This window comes from Diadema setosum, chromosome 3 (genome assembly GCF_964275005.1).
Source record: "Diadema setosum chromosome 3, eeDiaSeto1, whole genome shotgun sequence".
NCBI classification, from domain to species: domain Eukaryota; kingdom Metazoa; phylum Echinodermata; class Echinoidea; order Diadematoida; family Diadematidae; genus Diadema; species Diadema setosum.
In genome coordinates, this window is record NC_092687.1 from 46408297 (window position 1) to 46433995 (window position 25699).

At 37.1% G+C, this 25699-nt stretch overlaps 1 pseudogene; it reads right to left on the reverse strand.

Annotated features, from left to right (window-relative positions):
- Nucleotides 1-12780: 12780 nt before the first annotated feature.
- On the reverse strand, nt 12781-18317 carry LOC140226428 (putative nuclease HARBI1; annotated as a pseudogene).
- Nucleotides 18318-25699: the final 7382 nt, after the last annotated feature.

Here is a 25699-nt window from a genome sequence, read left to right on the forward strand (position 1 = left end):
TGGGTATAACCCGCTTGCATGGCAATAAACCATATGATAGACAATGTCACATTCAATAACAAATCTTTTAAATGATATATTTTCTGGAGTGATTTATTTCCTCTATCTCTATACAGATAACAATCAAGTTTCAAAAGACTGTGAGGCAAACTGTTGATTCTTATCATTTTGGTCCTCACTCCAGTCTAGTAAAACTAGGAGCTGCAAAATTAATGTCGCCTCTCAGACGAAGGAGCTTTGCAGGCATGCCCTACCACAAAAGTATTTGCAGTTTCTTCCAGGACAATGGCAACGTTTACAAGTAACAGAATTATCGCATAGTGCCTCATGATTTTATTTCCCTCCACAAAAAAGAAAAAGAAACAAAATCGTTGATTGAACAATACAGTAACAAAATATAATTATCTAAATACAGTAAATCATCTAATGTCAAATTTAATGGAATCGATAATTCTATTTGCTATGGCAACAGTGTTTTTGTTTTCTCTCCTTTAAAGAAATAAAACCATCCCAATATGAAATGAATCTTGCATCGATTAAATTTCAATAATTTCCTCAGTATATACCTGCAAATCCTACTCGGCAATGACATGTTGGCCGCTTTGACCAAAATTTACATGCATGTCTTAATCACACCATTCGTTCTGTTGATCTGGCAGTAACCATTCTCTACAACCAATCTTAGAAATACTCTGCAATGTCAGTTCATGAACAATTTACCTCTCCAATATGATTGAATCGTTTCCTGGTCTAACTAAGCGCACACGATGGCAGAGTATCTTTAACTATAAATGTAAATATAAACTAGAGCACTCGTAATCGAACACATGTATCCCCCGAACCCGTCCCATACCCCATCTGGATTGCTTTTCAGGCCAGAATGTTGTATAATATGGCAACTGTCGCAGGATACAATAAAATCCGACGAGAAATGAGGCTAGTATATTTAGTCGGGTTCCTTATGTTAGAAGTTGAACTTTCGTCGGATTTTTGTGGAGAGTGTGAAAACTATACATTTTTGGAAACATTACAGTATAAGCAATCAGAAAAACAATGTTTCCATTTGCACCGAATCATTTACGGCCGCCATCTTGGATTTTACAAAATGGCCGCCATAAACAATGTTTTTGTTAATATATCTCAACTTATAAGTGACACAGAGCTTTTATTTTGACAGCTAAACTACCATTTTCAGGGTCAAAAAATCCAATGTTCCTAGTTTCATGTGTGTTGAGACATTTCCTATAGCATTTCTTGCAAATACTTACTAATTTTGTGACAGATTACGTAATATCAATTTACAAAGATTTTATTTAAGACTAATGAAGTGCCTACCTAGGTCGTCATGCCTCAACCACAGGGGATTTTGTGAGTGTGTGTGTGTGTGTGTGTGTGTGTAGGTGGGGATGCAGGACCGGGGTGTGGGGAAATCAAGGTCAAGCCCCCCAACCCCCCCCCCCCCCGTCCATTTGCTTAGATGGATGAATCTAAAGAATGAACATTTGAAATTTATAGGTGTTGTGATTATTTCCCCCTGATTCTTTTTTTCTGATTTTGTTACTTTTGGGGGGAGGGAGGGGAGGGGAAAGTGTGTGTGTGTGTGGGGGGGGGGGGTATAGGCTTTACCCTGTTCTGTGGTCCCTGAACAATACGTGAGGTCGTTCATGTTGTTTTCTTCTCTGATAATACCAGGATTTCACATTAAGGAAGTTCCTTAAAAGTTCGTCTTTGATGTGAATGCCATAAGGTGATGTAAGCAGGCAGCACTGAGCTGCATCTATGGTGATGTAAGTGTTATGTGTGATAGGAATCACTGCATAAAGTTTTTCTTCCGTGTATGTGACAGACCAAGGGGATGTGGCGTGACAAGAGTGATAATAAGATCAATGCTGATGGATATTCTCAGAAAATAGGGCCTACATACACCAGCTTTTAATAGTTTTAGACTGTGTGTCTTATCCCCGTATTCTCTTAATTCAAAACAGCTCTGGCCAATGGTGTTGTACAAATCACCGGAATGTTTCATGGTCTGTATATGTACCACCATTCTTGAAGAAGGGTGCCTTTGCGTTCTTCGCCACATAGGTAGCACAGACTTGTCAGAGGACACTGCTGATGAGAAAGGAACCACCCATGGCACGATTAATGGTATAACGGCCAGAAGGCAGAGTTTCCTGGAGAACCAGTTGCACCATCCTTACCGATAGGCAAAGCCTAGAGTCTATGTACCACTCCACACCATATAGATATGCTGCACTTTGTCAAGTCAAGACCACACCTTGCAAAGAGAAGAGACCACATTGTCACCAGTAAAGAAATCTCAGAATGCTTCCAATTGTAACAACTACAGATGGATTGTTGCAACTTCTTTATTTAGAATGGAAGTAGGGGAAACCTCAAGCAATATTTCAGGCTGAACGATTCCAATATGTCTGAAAGCAAGCCACTGACCCGGGCAGGAGCCATACCAATACTCCTAGAGGTGATGGCACATGAGTGGTCAACCCTGCTGACTGTGATCATTCAAGCAAGTCAACTGAGAAACCTGACTTTTGAAGAGCACCCTGCAGTCATTTCATTATTTTGACATTGCTCTTTATGAGAACGTGGTTCAAATGCTGGATGGCAGACCTAACTTGAAATGCCCAGTTGTCCCATGACTGGGAGAACTTCATGTTGTCTTGGCTACTATGCGCTCTTGGTGCCTCCTGGCATTGATGATGCTGGGTTATGATATATCTCAGCATCAGCTTTTTTATTATAGAAGCTGATATTTCTAGGTCTGCAACAATAAGCCAAATCCTGAAATGTACACATTATACGTTGCTCGTCATGCCCATACCTATAACTGTATTCATATAATTGTGTAGCTCTCTATACTATGGCGCTGGAAAAGTTCTTCAAGGAAATCCTATGACTGAAAGAGGTCTGTCTGAAGGAAACAGACCAAGTTGAACCTGAAACGAAGCAAAACAAGCAAACACCACTTTATACTTGAGGCTTTGACAACTACTGATATTATCACGACTTGCGAAGAATGTGAGGAACAAAAACAATTAGAAGAATGCAATGTTCAAGGCAATGATGAATTACCTACATAAAGTCGAAGCAATCCTATGTTTTGTCTCTGCAACCAGAAATGCAGATCAATCCAGTACCAGGTCAGAGATGACACAAAATAGTCCAACCAGCAGATTCCTTTTACAAAGCAAGTCAAAGGCAGACCTTACCGGCTATCTTGCTTCAAAGACTCTAGAGTACTACAGTACAACACATAAACATGTCATCATCTCTTCTTCAGGGCATACTAGGAGCAACAAAAATGACTTATTTTCTAGGATAAGAATCGTGAAGAGGTAGACACAATGTTGATTTTCCATGCTGTCCTAGCATCACAGTGAAACACATCAAATGCAGAGGTTTTCTTCTCTACAGACACAGATGTCCTTCTTCTTCTTCTTCTTCTTTTTCCCTTCTTCTTCTGATTTGAGTGTGCCTCAATCATTTAGCTGAAGATTCTGGCAGACGGTTAGTGTTCTAATAGTCATAGCAAATATAGTCACTAGTGTTAGTTATAGCAAACTTCGAGCTCATGCTGAAGAATATGTCCATTTTCATGACCTCTGGGTTATGAATATAGAACGTATATTATAGAGAGCCATAGGGCCAGTCTTCTATGCGTTCACTGGTGCCGCTGCTAAAGCAGAGTTGCACTGGTTGACTGGCAGGCAAGCTTTGCTGCAGTGTGAACCATGAAGTCATGCCCATTGTTCTGTTTTGCAGTCATGGAAGGGATATTCTCCTGACCAGTTAATGCTACCACGAAGAAAATCAGCGGTAACACCCGCCGGTAAGTTTTATGTTATTTTTTGTCACGTCTAAGTTCGATCTAGCCCGACCAGACGCCGTGCGAAGTACGGCGATTGGGCTGTACAGACTGGACGACAGTACGCTTTGCTAGTAGGGTCCAGTACTTTCGATAGTAGTTTTCACTAAGATTTAAGAGAACGATGACTAAAAAATATAAAAAAAAATCCAGCTATGAAAATAAAGAGTAAACTTAGAGCTATGAGTATGACAGCCTTTCCTTTCGTTGGGCTTGGCAAAACGTGGCTCATTGGTGTGGTTGTGGTTGTGGTTGTAGTTCTACTATTAAGGACTATGTAAATGTAGGATACTTGTACTACTACTAGTGGTCTAGTAGATCAAGTAGTGACTCTCAAAAGAAATTTACCTATGCGCAAATGAATTAAGTGGACCCCAATTTACTGTTATGATCATCGACTTGACGTCTTCTACCTCAAATTCAGTTTTCGTCTTAAAGGGGAAGGCTAGTAACTGATCAGTGGGAATCAGTGGAAATGCTGGGAGATGATTGTGGCAATCCTTATGGGATTCATTTAAGAGTTCATTGTATATCTATTGTTGTGTGAAAATGATTTGCTTCAGAATGGTCTCATATTCAAGTAATGTGCAGTTTAATGCTTCCAGGTTAGCGTCCCTGGTCAGTGACGGAGCATTAATCTGCACATTACTTGAATATGAGACCGTTCTGAAGCAAATCATTTTCACACAACAATAGATATACAATGAACTCTTTAATGAATCCCATAAGGATTGCCACAATCATCTCCCAGCATTTCCACTGATTCCCACTGATCAGTTACTAGCCTTCCCCTTTAAAGTCTAAAAAGGTAACGGCTTTATAGTAAACAGTAGACTCGACTTCAAGCTAATGACAACAATATAATTGTGTTCTAATAATGACATTAACATTATTACTTTGGCAAGAAAAGTAAGGAGAACAAATAATGTTTGGTCTACATCTTTGGTTAAACACAAGGGCCCGAATTCACGAAGGTGGTACAAAATTAAACCATGGACATTTCAAACCGTGGTCTAAGTAAACCTGGTACAAAATTAGACCTCGGTTTAAACCATGGTACAATTCACGAAGCAAGGTTTAGAAAAACCATGGTCTAATCTTGTACGTAATCTTGTACAATCCATGGTACAAGATTAGACCATGGTTTAAACCATGGACAATCCATAGTACAGTTTTAGACCATGGTTTAAACCATGGTCTAAAATTGTACCAAGGAGAAAACACTGAACTGAGCATGCTCAGTACAATTCTTCAAACTCTTAAAAGTGTACTGAGCATGCTCAGTACACTTTTACATAGCCAACATACATGATACAAAAACACACATAAACAAACCGCACTCCTCAGATTACATAACAGGGAAACTTGTGAAAATGGCTGGAGTTAAAAACAGAGGGCAGAATTGGCAGATAGCAGAGAGAAATCACCTGCTGGAAGTAATTGCAGAAAGAATCAACATTCTGCAAAACAAAACAAAAAAACTGACATCAAAACGAACGAAGAAAAGAAGAAAGCATGGGAGGAAATAACAGGGTTGCTACAAGCAAAGTTCGGACAGAAATGGAGCACGGCACAAATAAAAGATCAATGGAAAAGACTTAGGATAAATGCCAAGAAGGAAATGTCCTCGTACCAGAAAAAAATGTCAAAAAACTGGAGGGGGGGCACCTCCAGTTCCTCCCAGTTCCATCAGCACAATGATCAAGGACATGTGTCCACAAGATTTTTTGCAGATGCGAAACCCTTTCGATGATGACGCATCGGTCAAAAATGAAGCGGTTACGGTATTAGAGTTTCTGTCGGGCGGTACCGGCGGCGGAGCAACGCCAACGGAATGCAACAAAAGGTCGATTATAAGATTAATTTTTTATACTATAATCATATTGTATTCTTCTAGCTAGGTCTTTACACTCTGCCCATGATAAGAAGTAATTCAGAAAACAGCACGTACATTACAGATGGTGTTAATAAATCCACAGAATCTAGCAATAGCATTATAGATATCAAACAAAATGATACCGGGTACCAAACGTTAGGTTATCGTCTGCACAGCTCCATCACAGCAGTGTGATCCCATGCATACAAAATCATGGAGTGTAGAAATGACACAGCACGTACCTCAACCGAGAGCTGCTGCCTATAGACTTGACATTGAAGAATGCGTCCAATTTGCAATCGAAGAAAGTTAGCAGTCTTTATAAAATTGTCCTTTCGCAAGAAGGGTCATCTCAATGCACTTACGGAAATATTCAAGCAGATTTTACGTAACAAAACTTACAACTTAATCGATACTTATGTCTACAAACACCCAGTAGTCGGAGTACAAGGTCGGTCAGCTTGTTACGTTTAGCATGTAGCGATACCTATGTAATAAACTCTTTGAAATTTTGGATCGCATCGATTGGGTGGACTTACGATCACTGACTTACGCACGAACGTACGCTTCACAGTCATGTGATTACATTATGCAGTCTAGACTTGTACCTAGGAAATTTGATGTTTAGCTTTTAATTCAAACGTGTTCACATACGATCACAAGGACAAAAACGCGAACAAAATTTTTGGCATAACTAATGTGAAGTCTAGAGTAGATGTGAACTTCATTAACATTCTTTGTAAGTCTCACAAGCTCAAGTACGTCTAGGTGGCGAACTTGCCTTAGCTTAAAGTGATACTAGTAGGAGGCGGGGAGGGGAGGGGTTGGTCAATTGTTTCTCCTCCCCCCCCCCCCCCCCCATTCCCTAGGATCTCATCGTAGCCTTTTCTCAAATGTTCTAAGTATACTGCAGTTTGAAGGTGCACTTGAATAAAACAAAGCAAATTTTCAGTCATGAATTTGTGTCGGCTCAAGGATAAAATCTGATATCTTTGAAGCAAAAAAAATAAATAAATAAATAAATACATGTAAATAAAAAATTAATAAATAAAAAAAAAATAAGCAAACCCAACATAAAACTTTATAGTTTAATCTCTGATTAGACTGGCTTTTTGTTCTGCCTTCGTCCGTTTTTTCACATTTTTTTTTTGTTCAACTGAAACAAACTTATTTTACTTTTAAGTATCAATATTTATAAGACATTGTTTTCATCATAACTTTATTTGTTCTCAAATGGCAGGCCTCCAGGAACTGTGTTTGTTGCTCCCGACGAAATCGAAGATGACCCTTTTTTTTTTGAGGAATTGTCTTCTGACATTGAAGGAAGGTAAAAATTGAAGAAGAAAAATAAAAATCTCCAAATCAACCTCACTGCAACATAGGGCCTACATACTGACGCAGAAAATTCAGGTTCAAATGAAGACTATAAATCAAGAATATAATACTTATCAATGTATAAATGTACATGTACATGTATTTACATATATTGACACAATCTTAGATGTCCAAGATGGAAGTTGCTGAAAAGTGTGTGTGTGGGGGGGGGGGGCAATGTTCTCATGCTTTCCATTACTTTGATATATTCAGGTTCAGGGACAGTTCCTCCTCCAAGGGAAAAAAGCATGCCATATACCGTAGTATGTAAAGCATTACAGACAGGCCTACAGTTATTTTCCATGGTAGGCAAGAGTTATTATGTAGCCAGTGTAGTATCATAGCAAATAGGACTAATCTTTTTCCTCTACTAATATTTCCTGATGACATTAAAGAGATAAAAATAAATGCCACACATTGGTTTGCGTAGTCCAATTCTAGGAACATTGAATGTGCATGGTTGCAATAGGAAAAAAAATAGTAGTAGTTTTCAAGAAAGAGAAGTACTAAACAAACTACCATATCTCATGAATGCATGTGGGTACAGAATACTGCATGACTACAGTAACACAATAAAGTCCTGAGCTGAAATGGTTAAAGCATACTACACCTATCTAATTTGATTTTGTCTGTTGTTTTTTTTTTTTTTTTTTTTTACATACACCATCATCAATTTAAGTTTCATTTCTGCATTACAGCCAACCATCAACATCTGCAACATCTACAATGCGTATGCCTGCAAGTCACAGTGCAGAATGCAGAACCCAGTCTCTCCCATCAACCCATACATCAGTGCTCACAAGGTGAATGTCAAAGCAAACCTGTATTTGTACATGAGAAATAAGAAACACTTAACCATCTCATGTAAGCATGTAAATGAAGATATCACTGGTAGAAAATATGATTTCAGTGATGCAATTGATATCTGCGTTTGAATGGTTGAATTACCTTTTTTAACTTTATTTTGTCAGGTGCTGTTTTTCTTCTTTTTTTGTCGGCATATTACTATATCATTATTAATTGAAATCTTATTACTGCATTAGCCAATCATCCACATCTGCAACTACATCTCTGCTTGCACATCAAACTGAAAACCCCGAGAGCAGAACACCTGTCCCATCCATCCACACACCAGTGCTCACAAGGTGAATAAGAAAATCTCAAATAGTCTTTCTATTTTCTTTTACCCTTCAAGCTCTGTGATTGAGCTTCAAGTTTTATTACTTGTTCCATTCAAGAACTGAACCCCTTAATTGCTACAAATAACTAGACGCAAACCTTTTGCAAAAAGAAAAAACAAAGATGTGACCCTTTCATTCTTACTGAATGGTATTCATATATTAAAAGTACAGTACACCATAGTAGTAGAAGTAATATCAATGATAAAAATGATAAAAATGAATAATGCATTATTGTAATGCACTAAATACAATGTTTCTAAGCAAAGTTTATCTACCCTTTAATTAGAGGTCACATCAATCAACAAAATAATCAAACTAAGTAACTTATTGCATAGAATAAGAAATGCATTTTCATGTACAGAATCAAACACCAAGTACTTGCAAAGGGAAAAACAGCTATAAACAGGTCAATTAAATCTTACATTTTGGCTTCCACTGGTACATTTGTAGGTTGTTACCACCATGAAAGAATCCATAATGCACAAATCCAGCAAAGCATCCCAAGTAGATAATCACAAAACATTCCTGTTTAGAACTTTTGTTGAAAGCATACTGCCTTGACATATGGATCCAGGATATTACAATGAGAGTAACTTTACAGGACCAGCTTTGTGGCATACTCAACCAGCTCCTCATAGAAGTACAGAATATCAGTTGAAGAGAGTATAAAATAATGGATTCTGTAGAGGAACTCTACTTGTTTCTCACGTTATACCGTACAGTGTATCTTCTTATATACACGAAGAATTGCAGTGAACGGTTATTACGCCAAAGGACAAATCATTTATAGTGATATAATTTCCTTGAGACCATCCTGCACCTACTATGCATCCTTGAACAGTATTGTTTTGGCATGAATTAGCTGACATGTAAACACAGATAATAGAACAAAGATATCAGATAAGGCATTGCATACTCAATCTCAGATGAGTATGTTATGTAGTGTTACGATACAGTAGTACATTACAAATGCATGAAATACCTGAACTTGTTTACCTAAAATTGTTTACCCGAATCAATACATGCAAATATCTTTCGTCATAAATCAGATCTTTAGTTATTGTTAATGAAAGTGATTGCATTGAAGGGAAAGGAATAAATGTTGCATCAATGCGATATCAATCCACAAAAAAGCCCATAAGATGAGCTTCCTTGAAATAAAAAAAGACGTACCAAGGTAACCTAATGCATCTCTCTTGAATGTGCACACATGCACTTTTAAAGTAAAACATTTATTGTAATACATGTGTCTCTCGTCTTAGAGGCCCAAAACGAACCGCATCGTCTGGATCTGCACAGGCTTCACCAAGAAAGAAACAATCGTATGAAGAGTTAATGGTGGATCTGGCCATGGAGCAGCATACGGTCACACTCCAGCACATGCAGCGTGAACATGAATTAAGAATGGAGGTTATTGCTTTAGAGAAACTTACGCAACCGAAGAAGCTTGATGCTGCTACCGCTTCTTTGTCCAAAGATTAAACGGATGTTCTTCCTGTTGTCCATAATAACAATACATTCCCATCCCACTGTGAAGTACATGAAGTAATGCTGCAGTGCACAGGCAACAGCTCAATTCCAGAGAACATTGTAATAAAACATCTCTGCATTTATTCGGTTGCATAAGTACTTAAGTTTTGCTGGAGTAATTGGGTCCGATATACCGTGACAATAGAACGGTAGGGCTGCATTTGTAGTATCGCAGTTGTAAAATAATGTCAAAATGACTAGAAATTCATAAAAATACTGCAAGGCCAGTATTGGTTCATTTCGTTTGTTTGTTTGTTTTTTTCTTCGTTTAAAGGGAATAAAAAAAGAACTCTTTGAATTCTGCATTAATGCTGTACTTACTAGCATATGTATGACATGGAAATTGAGTTATTTGAAAATACATTGTACAGTCAAACCTGTCTTACCAGCCACCTCTCTATAGCGGCCACCTGTTTATAGCGGCCACTGGAATCCCCAAAACGAAATTGCTGTATTGTGGACCCTTTATATAGAACGGCAACCTGCCTAACGCCGCCAGCGGCCACTCATTTTGTATCCCGTGGTGAATATCTTCCTGCATGTAGCGGCCACAAATATTTAGCTGAACCGTTAAATCAGCCATGAGTACCGATGTCTTCTACGTCCATTGCGTGATTTCTACTGAGTCCTACCTCAGTCATAATCACACAGACAAACTGATGCAGCTCTTTGCCACAAAAACCCGTCTTACCATTAACTTGACTAGATTAGATCTAGGCTTCAGTAATGCCACCCTGAATAGATGCTACAAAGGCAAAGGCAACTCTTAATAACATCTTAGAATTTCACCAAAATGCCGACTAATTAGTGTTGACGTCCCTTTGAATAAGGACAATATGGTACTTGTCTGGATATTGTTTGTTGTTTACGTAAGCTTCATACATTGGGATCAATCTCCATCAAACTCGGCACTCGTGAACCCCATTCATGCAAACCAATATGAACCAAAAAACTTACTCAGGCCTGAAATATTATTCTTAACATCAAAACAACAGAAGCAGGCAAAGAACAATAAAGATTATGAAGTGAATTGTACAACGAAAATCCTCGTAATAGCACTGTAGCACATGCAAACTTATGTGGTGGTGGTTGTTCTTGTTATTTTATAAGAATAACATGTGGTACTTCTGCTATTAATAAATGCAAATTATTGAAATTCAAAATGGCCGCCAACCTGTCTGTAGTGACCACCTGTCTATAGAGGTCACTTTTGTCGTTTCCCTTGGGTGGCCGCTATAGACAGGTTTGACTGCACTTTACACTGAAAGTGTAATACATTGTACATTACACAAATCTATTCCTGCAATTATTGCAGAATGTTTTTGGCATGAGATAAGTAGAACATGAGGTTTTCTAAATGCACATAGAGCAAACATTCTTTTTTTTTTCAATTCAAATTTGGGATGGGTGGTGGGGTTCCAGGATGGAAATTGGAGAAAAAAAAATTCTCTGCATGATATATTGAGTTGTTTGGAGAATACTTTATAGTGAAAGTGTAAGACAGTACACCAATCCGTTCCTGCATTTAGTGCAGAATTTTTTGGCATGAGATAAGTAAATCATGCTGTGTTCTAAATGCACATAAAGCAATCACTTTTTTTTTTTTGGGTGGGGGGATTTCTTTTTCCCCACATGGAATTTTTTTTTTTTAATCCTCAGTATTTCTGCATTGTTGGTCTGCTTACTAGCATGTATGATATGGAATTGAGTTCATTGGAGAATACTTCATAGTAAGAGTGTAACACAGTACACCAATCCATTCCTGAAATTAGTGCAGAATGTTTTTGACATGACATAAGTAAATTATGCAGTTTTATAAAGTCACATAAAGCAATGTAAATTACCAGAGATATAATAATTTTGTTTGCCACAATCTAAGAGCAGAAACACTGTAGGGTATTTGCACTCATTCATGTGAAAATACTGACGAGATGGAAATCAAAAATAGTATGCTACTAATGATATGAACCCTAAAAGGAAAGGTGATGATCTGTTGCTTACTTTCAACATTATTGTTGAATGTATTGTTCACTTATGTGACTATCAAATGCATGGGCATTTTCATTGAAATTCCTCATTGGAAGAATATTGCACAACTTATCTCAGACAGAAGACTGTCATCTTTAAGTTTTTGAATATTCCACTGACACATGTACCTCCTATAACATTATTTCTTTGTTAGTGTTTCACATGTTATACGTTGCAGGAGCAGTAATTCTTGCCATATCGAAGAAAGAAAATAAATGTTTTCACAGAAAAACGAAAGTTCAATATCAAGTACTTACACATGCATGTCTGATAATCATTCGTTGCAGTATAAATCACATTTTGTTTGTATTTGCTTTCAGCAAGTCAATGTGCAAGATATACATGAAAAATTATATCAATAGGTCAGCTGAACCTGTTATAACATCCTTTTGTGAACAAAAGGATTACAGAAACAGAGAGTTGCTAAGCAGACGAGGGACCGATAACCAAAGAGTACTGTATGATGATGACACATTCAGAGTTCGTTGCTTCAACATGTTGGGTGAAGAGCGGTTGACAAACGCACGGTGACGAGGCACAAATTTCACAGTCCTCTGATGCTTGAGACATTTGCGACATGCCAAAAGCACAGCAAGAAGGATGAAATAATTGGTGAAATTTACATCAGGAAGAAAAGAAATGATTCCAAATCAGCAGAAGTGATACCTATAAGCAAGTGACATGGAGTCTTGGATGCATTTGACAGGAAATCGTCTACATCAGGAGCTGGTAGATGCAGACAGTCCAAAACTTCTCAACAGGGACAAGCAGGATGAAATGATGAACAGGTTGCATTAGAAAAAAATCACAAGTGTCGTCAAGCAAGTCACAACTCCAGGGTATCCTCTGAAGATGCTACAGCAACAGCAAAGGCAGGAACAGACAGATTGTAGTGGCTGCTGGAGTTAATGGGCAAAATGCTCATCAACGATCTGATCTCTCCGGAGCCTACCAGCGACAGCATCGTGGAGGCCCGGAGGAAGGCGGACATGTGGCAGTTCTTCGACTGGCTCAGGACTGGGAATATCTGGTTCCCTCCGGTCAAGGGAGATATTCCACAGCACTGAGCAGGCCACAATGATTGTGAATGCAGTGTCCACCTTCACTCTCAGATCGTTGAGGCATGAAAACCTCCTCTTCCAACGGCCAAAGGTGCGCTCAATCACACACCTTCCCCTCTTGTGACAAGCATTGAAGCGCACCTGTGGTCGCCCATTGGGATGTTGAAATGGGGTCATGAGGAAGGGAAGGCACGGATACCTGTGTAAAAGAATAAAAGAAAATGAAAAGAAAAAAATAAGTTCATTCACGTAAATATATTCATATCCCTTTCATATTTTTCTTTAATGGCTTTAATCCTCTCATCCTTCACTAGCATGTCAACAATGAAACTAATTAAATGCAGTTTCATACTGCATCTTCTTCTACAAATCTTTAATTCCCCCCCCCCCACCTAAAAAAAAAAAAAAAATAGAGGCAACAGGCTACAACAATGATTTGCTCTGTTTTCAATGAACATGATAAAGCTGAAAAACTATGAAGTTTTACTTAACGGTCAAGTTCACCTTCATGTACATGCTGATTGAGTGAATGCAACAATAGTAGTAGAACACATCAGTGAAAGTTTGAGGAAAATCCGACAATACATTCAAAAGTTATGAATTTTTTAAGTATCTGCACAATTGCTGCTAAATGAGAAGACTACTATAGTGTGTGATGTCACATGCGTGCAACGATATAATGAAAATAAAAAGAGAATTTCACAAAATATTACTTTTTGAATAAAGTGCAGATTTCTTGAACTGGTTACCGATGTATGTTAAGGATAATACTATTCCTCTTGCCTTCTGAAAAAGAGAAGTCGAGTGTGCCTTTGTTATGCAAGAAAAGTGAAAATAAGGTGAATTTTCTTTATACTTTCTTTAAACTATTGTACTCATGTGACATCACAAGCTATATATCGTAAACATATATCATGTCAATCAAATGCATATATGTGCGTGTATATATCATTTCAATCAAAATAAATGTGTTTTGACTAAGATGAATAATATTTCAGCCAATACATGGCTATTTATATTAAAGACATACCCACTATCTCAAAGCAGCCAGTGCGATCCATCTGCCCTGGCCTCGAGCTGTTGCTTCAACATACTTTCAGAGAAAATCCTAGAATCGTGTGTACTGCCAGGCCACCTTGCGACGATACTTGTAATTTTTCCAGCACAGTTGCAGACAACCTGTGAATGAAAGTTGAAAGAACGGTTTAAGCTTTTCTCTTTTTTTTTGGGGGGGGGGGTGAAGCAGTGGCACACCAAACACGTACTCCTTTTTTAGTTAAAACAAAAGAAGGAATAAGTGGACGAGATATGAAACTCTTCAGTGAAGACAAGTTGGTGATACACAAGGGATCGTCAGATATTGGTCACGTGTTAAAGGGTGTGTACAGTTCTGGTCGAGGTGAAGATTTAGCTTTTAACGTTTTGCGAGATATTCAGAAACCACTCTATGAAATGTCAAAGAGCATGCAGTTCTAATGGGTATCAAAAGTTTATTAGATGAAAATCGGTTTTGAAATGGCTGAGATATCCAAAAACAACGTGAAACAAAGAGATCCTAATTAAGTTGTGGCATGTCGCCTTTTATTATTAGCACTTTTTGGGATATCTCAGCCATTTGAAAACCACTTTTCATCAAATAAACGTTGAATCCTTCTTAAAATTACATGCTCTTTCATATTTCATGAGAGGCTTTTCATTATCTAACTTAGGAATGTTCAAAACATGAATCCCTACCTCAACCAGTACTGTACAGTCCCTTTAAAATGATATGTAAAATAGCGACTTGAAGTCCAGTTCTTTACAGTCCTACATACACTGTAATTCACATTATTTCTGTTATGCAACCAAGAGGAAATTTCAAGCGTGTGTCAAATGGTGACCTGGGTAATTGGCATAGTACAGGACGATCAGACGTGACTTGAAGTTTATGTCTACCAGTAATGGTAAAGAAATGGTATTCAGTTATGAAGTTATGATTGATCACTGGAAATCACAAAAGAGACGAGAAAAATATGTTGAATGTAAGCTTATACAAGTATGTGAAAGATAAATCTGGAATCATTTCATCCACATTCTATTCTCATTTTCAGTTTTAAGCTGAAAAATTGTCATTCTGATGAGGAGATTTGAAAAGACAAAATGCATGATTCCTACAGCTTATTATCTAAGCTAAAACATACTTACACTTGTAAGTTTCGGAGAAAATTGAGCAAAATCAGTCGAGGTAAAGGTGCTAGAACGTTGTCAAGTCGATGCATGGTTGTTAAATAAAAAAATCACCTCCCACAGACATAACACGAAACCTTGGCTTATTTTGAGTCTTTGCCTTTAATCACACTTTCCAGTAAAATGACGTTATCAAATTGAAAAACAATGACATGGACTTCGAAGACAAACATTCAAAGTAAAACAAATCCAAATTTGAGATGATATTGAGCTAAAGCTACCGAGATACCAGCAAATAAATTTCAGAAACAGTATCTCAAAAAACTTAATTCCACTATTTTTATTTGACAGTATGATGATGGCACAGAGTTTCTTTTTTTTTTCTCGAAATATTGATACTTGAAATGTTTTACAATTATATGCTTTTGTAATATATCATAAAAAATAGGGTTTCTGGATATTTTCAAGAGCTATGGCAAAAAAAAGACATATTTTTTCAATATATTTGCACATGGACGGGCACGAAGAATTTTAACTATGACCCAAGTGCATTGGGTCTTTGTATTATTTGGTAAAAATTAATATGAAATCAATGGATAATGTAACTGGATGTATCAGGAATCCAAATCAGTCAAAAAAAAAAGTGTATTTTCATGTTGCTTATGGGCCAATTCTTTTGAAACGCTGTCTGAAACTTCAAGAAAACCAGTTTGGATGTCGATTCGAGCATTTTTAAATTTTGCCGTGCACGTAGCCGACGTCATGGTGACCTGGGTAATTAGCATAGTACAGGAGGATCAGACCTGACTTGAACCTTATGTCTACCAGTAATGGTAAGGAAATGACATTTAGTTATGAAGTTAGGGGTATGTTCGATCATTGAAAATCACAAAATAAATGGCGCCTAGATGACATCAGAGATAAGTTATTATTGTGAAAATGTTACGGTACTGAGATATTGTCTGAGACATGATGTCTGGAAATTTCACGTGAATTGGTCCAGTCATTCTTGAGATATTTTGTTCACAAAATCAGAAAGGAATTGTTATTTAGAGCAAATACAATAGGTGATACGCCGCTAGAGCATAACCTACGAATGGATGGTGCAGCATGCATTCCCCTTTAATTTTATGACTTTTGTAATTTCTACTCACTCCTGAAATCAATTTAAAAAAAGGAAATACAAAGAGAAATTCCCAAGCTGGCAGCATTAAACGCAAGGTTAAGGCCTAAAATGGACAACAATTTACTTAAATTCAAGGGTACATCATTAATTTTATACAATGATAAAGCTTCCAGCACCCTCGAACGGAGGAATCAAAAAAGCAGACTAGAATGTGGAAGCTGGTATCTCACCTGGACATTCACAGAATACCGGTTTTTCCTGTTGACGAAGTAGAGTGCTTGATCCCCATCCGGGCTCCTGATGTAGACATGAGTCCCATCTAATCCACCCACGACTCCAGGAAACCTGCAGTACTGGTAGAACTCCTGCTGAGTTGATGCCACCTCTTCTCTGGTTGTAGGAAATTTCATGAATTGTTCCTTCCTTCTTGCCACGGCTTCTGACACATCCTTCACGACTCTGCATACAGACGACTGCGAGATGTGTGCCTCATCACCATGCATTCGCTGAAAAGATCCTATGGGGAACGAAAAGAACAAGTTCATTAGCATATCATAAGGCAGGTACTGACGTCTCGGCTCACAGACATCAACGGGATCGATGATATCTACTTTGTTACATGTAGTTTTCTTTTTAGCAGTAGCTGGTTGTGTTACCTTTTTCTATTTACTCTGCTGAGCATAATAATCAAAATGCCTTCGAGGCATACTGTAGATTAAAAGAAATGTTATCTGTAAAGTCTCTTTTTGTGTTATATAATGATTTTATTTTTCCGCATATGAATTATTGCATTACTGTTTGGGGGAACTACTGTGAAACCAAATCAAAACATTCTCCCTTTTTTTTACAAAAGGTATTTTTTTAACAAAAGAAAGTACCGGTAATTATGATATGCTCCCAATCAAACTATTTTGATCATACTACTCCCATCTTCAAAGACAAGAAAGCACTAAAAGTTGAGAATATCCATATCTTCCAAACAGCCATTTTTATGTTTTTAAAGTATGTCACACACCTACTTCCATCTTCATTTGAATCATTCTGTGCCTACAATACTGATATCCATTCTTACCTCACACGCCACTTGTCTTACTTTCTTCTCAATAATCCTAGATCTCTGTTTGCGCATAAATCAATCAAACATCATTGTCCTTACGTATTGAACTAATTACCTGTCACACTTAAATCTCAAACAGCACTTTATTCCTTCAAAGCAACCATCCAAAAATATTTATTGTCTAGATATAACAAACGAATTAATACTGTCTCTGACATCGGAACTTGTTCCAAGTATCTCATTTGCATTATGGCTTTTAATGCACCTATTTCTGTATCCTTTTTATTCTCAGCTGTCCATTATATTGAGGTCCATGTACTTCCACACTTAGCATGATGCACCTTGCACAATATCATACTTAACACTCCCACTCTTTTTCATTTCTTCTTTCTAATACCAGTTCCTCAGGCCACTATCATTTCAAGCACACGCTTACGATATGTGGTCTGATGCATTTTCACCTTATAAACATTCCTTATCATATGGCGTCGTTTATCATCATCGCTGATAGTTGACCTGTATGTTAGGTTTACAATGTATTCTCCTTCATTCGCAATGTTGAAAAGAAAAATTGATGTAATTTTGTATTGAAAATGTAAAAAAAAAAAAATTCATGATGTAACTTTGAATCGAAGTGGTGAAAAATGCAGAAATAAAACCAATATTCAAACCAAACAAACATACATAGCTTGGAGCAAGAAAGAAAGTGTTATCAGCTTTATCTGAAATGAAATCAATTCATATTACATATCCATGCATGCTATTTTGGTTCTGAGAATAAAAGACACTATTACACTCACCAACAGCATAAAACCGTAGGGCTGTTGTCACCTGGAGGAATACAGGGAGTGGATTGCTTCTCCCCGTATTCCTCGCCAGATCTTCACCCAACATGTCGATGAGGTACATGGTACTCTTTTTGGAGAAGCTGTACCGAACTCTGAATGCCTCATCATCATACAGCTCAAGTGGATTCTTGCGATCCACAAGGCCCCTCTGTGGTCTGCCAAGCAGCTCTCTGTTCCTCTGCACCTGCCTGTAGTGCTGCATTTTGCCTGTATCACATGAGGGAGACAGAGACGAGAGAGAGAGAGAGAGAGAGATGGCCATTTTTACAATCAGTGGTGTAAAACACGGTTTTGGCACTAATTGATGTATAACTTTCTTATACACTGACAGATATGCATTATTTTTTCTCATAAACTTACCACCCACAGTGTCTACCTTGGGTACCTTAATGAACTTTCCTCTCTTTTTCTTTCAAATGTGGCATGCACTTACATGCTTGAAATCCAACACTTTTGGTGTATGCACTCTGACATGTTTTTTTTTTTTTTGTCAGACCTAGCATATTAAATTGTTTATTCCTTTTCATCATTTGTGTTGTTGTGGTGATAGACAGGTATCCAACATTAAGAACTATTATGTTTACCTGGTTCTGCTTTGTCTTCTTTAAAGACTGAAATTGTCCGAACTTTATGTTTCGGAGGTGACATTTTCCGTTAACAATTAACCCCTCTTTTGAGTTAGCTCTTGCTCACAATTATAAAATTCAACTTTGCTAATTTCCATCAAAACAGAATAGTAATCAATCTGACTTAACTTCGATCCAAAGATTATTTGATTCAAATAGCTTATCATTTTTTGGTGAGTGTTTATAAATTTATGCAACTTTTCCGTTAACTTTTCTGTCACCTCCGAGACAACAGATTTATGTATTTGATTTTTTTATTCTTGACATCAGTTATACATTACATTTACAAAAATGTAACATATCCCCTCACATTATCTCTGAAGGAAGGTGTAGAAATATAGCCTGTTGTTTTCATTTCGGAGCAATTTACAATTTTCCGTAACACTTGTCACCTCCGAAACAATCGTCACCTCCGAAACAACAAGCGTATTATATTTGATAATTTCTCGAAGACAAAGCAATTTTGTTTGATTCTGTCCAATTGACAGGAATCTCTTTTGGATGAAAATAGTAATATGGCAACAGGAAGTGAGAATTTTCTAGAGATTAAAAAAAGATCTAATAAAAACTACGAATTACTGTTTCGGAGGTGACAAAACACTGTTAACAAGAGTTTTTGCTCATTTCTATTGAAGAGAAACCATATCATGTCCACCAGTGGTTTCATTTATTTTAGTAACATAAGTCTCAAAGTGGAGAAATCAACTAACACACTCTCACTCTTATCTTTATTACTATACTGTACGTTTTAGGGCAAATTTACATTTTTTCACTTTTTTAACAAAGAGAATGCACAAAATACACCCATCTGTTGTATATAATTTGTAATCAAGATCAATTCTCCTGCTTTAGTTAAGTAAACATATAGATGCTTTCATCTTAGAAGCTTGATTTCCAATTTAAGCAATTTAGTTGTGAAGATTTACCAATCAAAGCTTTCCATGTAGGTTGCTTTTTCTTGTGTTTCGGAGGTGACATTGTTTGTTAACATCATATTGTTATGTGATAGTGAAAGGCAAGACTTCAGTTCCTTTTCACTATCTATTAACATTTTCGAATACATTTAATATCTACAAAATCATCACAATAGAAGTGACTTTTGTATACCTAGCTCACCAGAATTCCCTTGATACCAAAGTGATACATGTGGCAGTTCATGCATGCCCTAGTCCACAATATTAAACAAAAATCATAAAATAATCAAACTCCACAAAAAGGCCACATGCCTATAGCTGGTGCACAACTTGTTCTTGAATTCTTAGTTGTTGTTTTTCTATGTACAACGTGGTAATCATAAACAAAATTATGTGATTTTTTTTTTTTTTTTAGAATATGACAATAATCATTACATTTTCCAAGTTGAACCAACTGTTTATGACATTGTATTTAAGTTATCTGACAACTAAAGTGAACAGAGGAACAAGTCCCCAGGACTGGAAAGGGAAAGATCCAAAAACAAGAATGGTAGTTCTATCGCAATATAATTTTGATGACGTGTTTACCTTGTTTTGTTATTATGTTTTATCTTAGAATTTGGCTTTAAGTACTGGAATTTCAAGGAAAAGAAAATTGTTTCTTAAAGGACAAGTCTACCTTCATATACATGTGGATTGAGTGAATGCAACAACATTAGCAGAACACATCATTGAAAGTTTGGAAAATTGGACAATCCATTCAAAAGTTAAGGTTTTTTTAAGTATCTATGCACTTACTGCTGGATGAGACGACTATGGCAGTGTATGATGTCACATGCATACAACGATATAAAGAAAATATAAGTGAATTTCACAAAACTTTACTTTTTGAAAAAAAAAAGTGCACATTTCTTCAACTTGCTACTGATGTATGTTAGGGCAATATTATTCACCCTGCCTTCCAAAAGAGAAAAGTCAAGTGTTCTTTTGTTATGCAAGAAAAGTGAAAATATGTTGAATTTTCTTGATACTTTCTCTATATCCTTGTACACGTGTGACATCACAAGCTATAGAAGTCTTCTCATTCAGCTTTGACTGAGCAGAAACTTCAAAAAGTCGTAACTCTGGAATGGATTGCCTTATTTTCCTCAAACTCTCGCTGATGTGTTTTACTAATATTGCTGTATTTGTGACCCGCTACAACAAAAAGGTCCTAAAGTCGCGCACAGTCGAAGCCGTGAAAATCGAGTTTGAAGTCAGAGCATTAAAATTGGTCAAAACTTACGATTTTCTGATTTTGATATATTATTGGAGTCTAACATGTCTTCTATCATCTGTCGAAATTTTGAAGCAAAATGATCAAAGGAAAGACCAAAAAATAGCGTTTTTCTGAGCCATGTTTTTTTTTTGGCGTTTCAACGAAGCAGAAACTGGTTCGAAAATTTGGATTGAGCGCCACAGATAGGTTCCGCCCCTAACAACGACCTGAGTGATCTCATTGGTCAGTTTGCTGCTTGCTGCTAACCGAAGCGTGTAGCTCGCACACTGCCCAGTCGACTGGTGCGTGCGGGCGGGGTGCGCTATGCTCAGCCGCTTCTCACATCCTGGTCACTGATTGGTTGGTGAGGAGACCGCCGACGCTGATGTGCTTGAATGAACTCTTCGGGGGTTGCTAGGGCTTACCTTCTTTTGTTCAGAGGTGAAAACTGACCGTTGTCCGTTGATCGCGATTGCGTTGAAAGGAAGACTTTTAGGGCGCGTTTCTCGAAACAGTGATTTTCCAGACGTCTCGACATGCCCTCTTTTAAACATTGATATCTCCGCAGCCGATTATTTTTATAAAATGTGTTATATATCAATCTAAAGCAGAAAGATTAGGGGATTATATCGTGCAATTTTCAAATAATCGACCTCGCCCGACTTTAGGATCATTTTGTTGTAGCGGGTCACATTTACTCAACCCTCGTGTCTATTGAGGTTAACTTGTCCTTTTTCGGTCCCTTATAGCACGGCCGTAATCTGGCAGAACTCCCTAAGTCGATTTTGGTCGATTTTCAGGTTTTGAGTGTTTTGTGTGTTTTTTCTCATGCTCTTTCAAGTGGGCCAAAAAATAAGTTGTGAATCGGTACAGAAAGTTATTTTTAGAAAGTAATTTGGCAAAATTCCTGAGGAGAGAGGGCGATTAATCTGGCAGAACTGCGTAAGTCGAGATTCGAAATGAATTTTCCGATGTTAATCAGGCAGAACTGCGTAAGTCGACTTACGACAACGCTTGGACCAAGGTGTTCCTGCATCCCGCACGGACATGGTATATCTTAACACGCGCGTGCGCGACCTTGGTAGTGACGAACGTGCTGTGCTTTCAGGGGTCCGTTTCATGAAAGTCTTAGGAGAGACTTTCTCTCTCCTAAGTCATACTTAGAAGAGACTTTGCTAAAAACCGTTTCATGAAAAAGCTATCGCATAAAGCTACCACATAAACTCAGACTTAGGAGAGACTTTTTCTAGAAACCATTTCATGAACAAAGCTAGCACATAAAGTCTCTCCTAACTTGGCAAAGCTATCACATAAATCTAGGAGTGGTCAGGAGCACTCCTAAGTTTATGTGATAGCTTTTTGAGAGAGCCATTGTATCAAACTTTTTTCTCATTTTGGAGTAATTGACCCTAAATTTGGCATGTGTGACCACTGTCAAAGGTAGATATGCAAGATATCTTTTTCGCTGATATCGCATAATACATTGTCATGAATGGCAATGGCAAATTTTCACAAAAACATACAAATTGTTGTGGATTGAACTACTGCCCTCATTTTTAAAGCAATGCAGTTGAAATTCTGCATAGAATCAGATAAATGTAATATGTAGTTGTGCAAAACACTTTTTTCATGTGTGGTGTGAAAAAATCTGTTGCCATGGCAACGAGTTTTTCTATACCAATCACACAAAGAAATATGTGAATTGACCTAACTTCCTTAAAATTCTCTTAACATTTGACCAAAAATTTGGCACATGACCATTACAGTATGTAGATGTGCAAAACTAATCTTTGGTTGCTGTTGAACAATCTGTTGCCATGGTAACATTTTTTTTCACTTAAAAGCATACAAAAATTGTGAATTCGCTAAATTTGTCAATTTTTGTGCATATGACATGAAATTTGGCACACATGTGACCGGCATAGTGCGTAGATGTGCACACTTCATCTTTCGCCATTGTTGAACAATGCGTTGCCATGGTAACAGCAGACTTTGAATGAAAATCATACAAAAATATTGTGGATTCTGCTATCTCTCAGCTTTTGAGCATTTTGCTTGAAATTTGGTACATGTGACCACCATGATATGTATAGTTGTGCAAACTTCATCTTTCACAGATTGTGTTGCTATGGTAACAGCATTTTCAATGAATATAATAAAAAAAAGGTGTAGATTCAGTTTACTCCTTCAATATTTAAGCATTTTACTTGAAATCTGGCACATGAGACTGCTAAAGTACATAGACTGATGTGCAAAAATTTCTTTGTTCTTTTTCTTACAATGTGTTGCCATGGTAACAGATTATTTTGAATGAAAATCATTCAAAAATATTGTGGATTCAGCTAACTTCCTAAGCTTTTGAGCATTTGACTTGAAATTTGAAACATGTGAAAGTTATACTATGTACTTGTGTATATTCATCTTTCGTTAATACTAAACAGCGTGTTGCCATGGTAACATCATTTGTGAAAATCATAGGACTTTCCAGTTTATTCATTTAATTTACTCAGTTTTTGAGCACTTGACTTGCAATACATATATGACACATGTGACAAACAGATTTTTTTAATTAACAGAACACTTTATTCAATGTTGAACAATGCATTGCCATGGTACAGCTTTTTTCTTTTTTTAATAAAACCATATAAAATTAGCGCTGGTTGAACGAACTCCCTCAGTTGGAGGTGGGAGTAAAAATCACAATGATACTTCTAATTTCAGCAGGTATTCTTTGTTTCGTACTTGGATTTGATTCCTCTCACCTCCCTGATTTCACTCATCAATTGCCACAAAGGGAAAACATTTCATTGAAAGAGGCAGTGTAGGCCGACAATGATTCAATTACACTGTATTCAATTCATTCACTGCTATCAATTTCATACTCATTAATATCAATTCCTCACAATTTAACTACATGTCATGTGACAGATTATGTAACTGCACAAACTATTTCATATATTTCATTCTAGTTGCGTGATTCATTAGAAAATCTGATCTTGAAAACATTATTTCATTATTCAATGTCATCATAATCACAGCACAATTATCACAACCACATTGGTGATACTGGTAAGAGTCCTTGTGAAATTATTATCACTCACAGTATTTTCTGGTATTACATTCTACTTGATTTCTACATTATAAGCTATGCTTGGTTTTATCTTTCTAATCAAATAATAATTGCCCGCATAGACATAATTTCTAACTGGGTTACATAAATATTGCCGTCACATGCCTGGAAATGATAACAACTAGAAATGTCGCTATGGCGACTGGTATGCCTCTGACATGATGCATGATTCTCCTAATAGGTCTAGATAGTGCATGTGGACAATGTGTGATTACATTTTCACAAAAATGGCTAAATATTAAAATGACAAGTTTGTCACAAATGTGTTGAATGTTCACCTTCCTTGACCTAGGTTTAATTGGATGAATAGGAGAGCATGTATTTGGGATTTAAGGACTTTAACTTGACTTTGACCAATTCATACGTTTATGCATTGAGTAATTTCCAAGGTATGGAGAAAAAGTTCAATTTCTGTATTGAATAGTAAATTGTTACCATTTTCATCTGGCCTTTGACCCTGAAATTCATAAGATAATCCCTGTCACGCAGAACGTGCATAAATATGTAGAAAGTTTAAAAATAACTTGAGCCACTTCCGAGACATGGAGGAAAAACTTAGTTCAGCACTTTCACTTGATCTTTGACCTTTTGACCTTTGAGGCAAGAAAAAAAAAGAAAAGATCTTTCCAGAGAATCTCTATTAGGTTATACATGCATACACCAAGTGTAAAAACAATAATCCTGCTGGCATTGCATAAACATGAGGGAAATAGTAAAATTTTGAAGTGTTGCCCTTGACCTTTTGACTCCTGACCTTTGACCAAATGAACCCAAAATTGTCTAGATAATCACTGCCATTCAGTACATGTATGTTCCATGAAGATACCTCGAACAATTTCCAAGGTACGGAGAAAAAAGTGAAGTTTTAATATTGTTAATTGACCTTTTGACCTTTGACCTTTGACCTCATGACCACAGACTTTCACCAGAGAATCTCAATTGGGTAATACATGAATACACTAAGTTTCAAGAAAATATTTTCAGGCATTGCAGAGATATGGTGGAAATAATTAAATTTTATGTATTTGACCTTGACCTTTTGAACTTTGACCTTGAGCATGTGCACCCAAAAGTTGATAGGCACAACTTCACCCCCTAATACACATACATGCCAAGTTTCATTAGGATACCTCAAAATGTTTTTTAGTTACGCTTGCCACAAAATTCATTACGGACGGACAGAAGGACGGACGGACGGACGGAAGAACGGACGGACGGACAGAAGGACAGACGGACGGACAACCCGAAAACAAAATGCCTTCGACACCACTTCGTGGCGGAGGCATAAAAACAATGCACTGCAATGTTCACTGATGTATTTATGTTTGGATCACTTATACATCGACAGATCTTTCATAATCATTTGTATTGTTTTCATGATTTATTAATCAAATTATGAAAGCAGCTAAACTTCACACAATGCTATCATTGCAAATATTTTGTAAACATAAAATAATATGTGTTGCAATCCACCTTCTTTGCACTCTAAGGTTCCCTATATCAGAATATTAATTATGATATTAATACAGTTGTACTAATAATAATGACCTTGTCTACTACACAATAGCTTTTAATCATCAAAGATCAGAAATCAGACTCTTATGTGCTGACTGATACAGAATTTGCATTTATCCATTT